The following is a 4,680-nucleotide window of genomic DNA, read 5'->3' as shown; positions in this document are numbered from 1 at the left end:
ACACTGAATAGGACTAAACTATGTACATAATAGTTTTTTGCCTTTTGTTTCATGAAATTTTTTATTTATATAACCCTTTTGCTGATTTTTAAAGTGTTACATAAACAGGACAGGTGAAATAGTATCATGTAAAGCAACCATAAACACATGAAAAGACCTAGCTTTACAATTTATGATTAAAACTCCACTATCTACACAATATTCATAGACATCAAATGTAAAAACTTAAATATCTTAGAAACAGTAGCCAATCAGTTGTTTTAATTGTCATATTTGAATTCAGCACATCAAAATACATAACAAATAGCACATTTTATCTCTGAAGCAGACGACTTCTCAAAAATTGTAGACCAGTATTATTATATATTCAATTGTTTATTTATATTGCCCTCAGTGATGTGCTAGAACCTTCCTAGAACAGATAAGCATCAGTGACTTTTCAGTGGGTCCTGCTTCTCCCCTTTCCCATATCTGTGGGAGTTCTCAGGGGCCTTTGCCCTTCTCCTACATCCTATCTTTGGATGATCTCATCCACTTACATGGCTCCAAGTATCATCTCTATATTTATGATTTACAAATCTGTCTCTCTGTGAGCAACATTTCTGCTGCATCTAGTCCTACATTTCAGCTTGCCTCTGTGACATCCCTGCTTGGATGCCATGTTATCAGCTTAAGTCCTCTTCTTGTGTCCTCATACTGCTTCCCGCCACATCCGTGCATATTCAGTTGCCCAGTCATTGCACTCTGCCAGGTCACTGGAAGCTCATTCACATTCAAGCAGTGGGCATCACAGGAGATGCTTCATATTTTGAAGCTCTCTGCTGCAGTCACAGGTATTGGGGCGAGTGATGTAGCCCCATTTGATCATCGCATCTCTAAACCAGAGAGAGACAGAGAAACAGAAACATATTTTATAACCAGCATATTCATTTGATTTTAAAAAAAAGCAATTAAAATTCTTTAACTATTTAAATTAAATAAAACATTCAAAATATTCTTTTTACTTTAGAATGGGTTAGCAGTTCCCAGTCAGTGAGTGGCACTTCTCAAATTTTGTTCTGTGTTGGACAACACCAGAGGAGAGATGGGAGGAGCCATTTCCTGTGTGTTTATCTTTCTTCCACCTAAAATTACAGGCCTTTTCCAAGAGCCTGAGGAAAGGCAAGGTACAATTTCCAACATGGTCATCTTCATCCCTTAGAAATTGTTTCCCCTGAGCCAGAAAGGAGAAGGAAGCATTTTTTATAGAAAAGCAAAAAGTGATAGATACCTACAAAACCTGACAAGGAAGCCATTTCTGACAATACACCTGAGTTATTCTGGGCCATGTTTGCAGTGCTCACCTAGACAACCTGTATCAGCAATGCAAAGGCTTAAAGAATAATACATTCTCCATTCCCTTCATATAGTTATAATCCAGTAAAGTCAACAGAAAGATACCCATTGACTTCACTGGGCTCTGGATCAGGCCCTAGCAGAATGTTCCTTTTCTGATTTTTGTTCCCCACCCATAAGATCTTTACCAGGTGGGTAATTTACCAGATAAAATGCTGAGTGTCTGGCTTCCCAGACACAAAATGACCAGCAGTTGCTCAATCAAGTCACATATATAAACTCAAGAATGTTCTGAAAAGTTTTTCACAATTTAAATTCTTAAAACTATTACTCTCTTCTTGAAGTAAACAACCTCACCATTAGCAACTTCATTAAATGTCTGACTTGAATTTGCTGTTTGTTGTTGTTTTATTTGTATCCTGTATTTTTTAGGTATAAGTAGTTAACATTTTAGTTACAATGTTGGCACCGGGAAAAAAATGACTTTAATATATTTGACATTTTTTTAAAATTGGTGAATAAAAATATTTTAAATAATAGATAGACTTGGTGAGCCATAAAATAATTATTTAAAATGTTTAGGTAGCAAATCCCACTATTCAGAGGTTAATTCAGGATGAGCATAATAGTTCTGGATGTGAAAGAGGGAGTTAAAACATGAGAGCCTTTGAGAGAATAACCAAGTGAGAGACGCTTAATGTGCTATAAAAATGTTAAAGCAAAGTGTGATCCATAAGTTATTCTGTGTATTTGTCCTTTCTGCTGGCTTTTTATGCCTTTTTACACATCAGGTTAAGATTATAGAGAAAAGAATGACTAGCATTCTGACATTCATTATGTTGTCCTTGATACATCAGCAGTGGCAGATTAGTTGATGTTTAAATGTTAGGAGTTGCTCTCTTTTATGTACACAGATGGGTCATTGTTGTATTTTTGGACAGTGGGGGGAGGGGTTAGAAAGTACTGAGAAGAGAATGTGTTTCCTTAGCCTAACCTAATTCACAAGAAGCCTGCAGTAGCAGTTTCACATTCTTGTGCCTCTGGACTCCTACAGTAGTTTACAGATATTTTGTTTTTCAGGAGTGTCATAATTCAGCAGAATTTCCAAGACATATGAGAAAACTTAAATAAAATGCTGATCTGCAAGAGAGTTCGGGCAGGGCTGAAATACCTGAAATACCCATCTACTTCAAACCAAAAGAAAAATATCCAAATTAAATTAATAGAGAAGACGGAGACTGAGGGATGCTGGCTTTTAAGCCATGAACATATCTGTTGCAATACTCACTTTTGTAGTATGATGAGTAGAACTGGAAAAAGAGGCTCAGATTTCAGGGGAACCTATACTGGTATGAGACTAGAGATAAAGTATAGCAAGTCTAGGTAGGTTCTTGGGAGTGGCCAGGAAAGAGTATCAGCATCTAACCACTGCCCTTTCTGTAAGTTTAATAATGCTCTTCTTCTTACAACTCTGCCTGCTTGCTACATTACTTATTGCCAATGAAATGGCCTCTTCTAGTAAGAGAGCAAGGTCTGCTTCTTGTGACATCCCATGGCCTTTTGATAACTTTCCTCTTGTGTTTTTTAAAGGAGAGGGATATTTTCACATACTCACACTCACACATACACACAAAACAAGGAATCTTAGTGTTATTGTATTACAGGGTATCCAGGTTATCCAATAGTAGTTCTAGCTTTAGGTTATGTTATAGTTTTAAGTTATGAAGCAAATTACTTACTCTATTACTAAAAATGATTTATATTTGTGTATACAAAATTGTCACAAACTCCAGTGGCATATTGAAAAATATGCTTTCTTTTAAAAGAGAGAAACTTTTCTAATGAAAAGTTAACCAGTGACATCTACTTTCACACTCACTCCTAGTTATTTCTTTTCAGAAATACACACAAGACTGGGAATTGGAAGTCATAGTGCCACTGCAGCTTGCTGTCTGAAGATCGACGAGTCACAAAGACTCTCTGAGCTTCAGTTTCCCCATCTGTAAAAACTGTAATAATCATCATCATCAACTCCTATAAAGCACTTTCAGATCAGAGCTGTTCAAAAAGAAATAATCAAAACAAGTTTTCAGTGAAAAATTGCTTTTAGACCAAAATAAACATTTTCTTTTTGGTCTAATTTTTTTTTAATTTTTCATTGAAAAGAAGATCCCCTTCTCTCCCTTCCCTCTCTTCCTGGTGAAAAAGTGTCCAAATCACAAAAATGCAATGGGCACTAATTGGCAACCTTATTGGCAGCCTCAGCAGACAGACTAAAGTTTCTAGAACAGTGTTGTGGCAGTCAGGGTCTGTTGAAGTGTGTGGAATACTGGGTAGTGCTAAAAATAAATGATCTAGCAACAAACTTCCTGATGGTTTGCCTGAAGAAGCAATGAAAATAATCATATTAACATAAAAGCTTGCCATTGTTAAAGAGCACAAGCTTTTCCTACACTCTATCCTTTGGTTTCAAGTCACAGATTTAGGCCCTAAGCCATTGCTTATTTAGGGGCTTGAATCTGCTCCCTTGCAAGTTCATTAGAATTTCTGATTCATCCACCTTTGCTGATTATCCGTGGGATTTAATTTGAAAGTATGTTGAACACAATACAAGAAACATTACGCTTCGCATGTTGCCTCTTCAGTAGTCCTCTTTTTCCTCTGGGTGAATCCTGCCACCTTATTTGGTAGGACCATCCTTCTGGAACTGGGGGAGCAAGGCTGTACCAGTTGTGTGTTGGTTAAAAGGGCCATCCTGCTGGCACAGGGCAGGTTGGTTCAGGGTTTGGCATCCACATAACAAAGGGGAGCACGCACTTCTTCTTTGAAAAAGCATAGGATGTGACCCTAATGCTAGTGGATGTTATGGATAGTACCATGTCTGCTAGCTGGCTATGGGCTTTGCAACCTCTAACTCTCAGACCACAGCTTAGGGCTGGGTTACATCGGCCAGCATGGAAGTGGGTCAGCCTTCCTAGCACTCGCTTGCACACTGATGTGGACTCGTTCCCTACTGCTGTTCCCTATGCTTTCTTCCCCACTTAAGCACGCCCACAACAAAAGTCAGGATCTGTCTCCGTGTCTTGCCCTATTGCAGTCATGTGGGGTTGAAGCTTGTAATACATCACAAACAGAATCAGCCACTAAAGCAACTTTCTCTGTTCATAATACTACAGCAGATAATTTTTACTATTCGGGATGAGCAAACTCATATTACCTAATTTAAAACCCACTGGAGTGTCACAGATTTAAATGCTGGATTCATACTCAGATTTTACTTGTGTTGTCTTCCACATAGAAAAGGCTGTATAAAAAGGAGCAGAGAAGGGAGAGAGAAAAAAATCC

The sequence above is a fragment of the Terrapene carolina genome, unplaced genomic scaffold (genome assembly GCF_002925995.2).
Source record: "Terrapene carolina triunguis isolate 2854851 unplaced genomic scaffold, T_m_triunguis-2.0 Scaffold210, whole genome shotgun sequence".
In the NCBI taxonomy this organism is placed as follows: domain Eukaryota; kingdom Metazoa; phylum Chordata; order Testudines; family Emydidae; genus Terrapene; species Terrapene triunguis.
The sequence above is the reverse complement of the archived record's forward strand: the minus strand, read 5'-3'. Positions refer to the sequence as shown.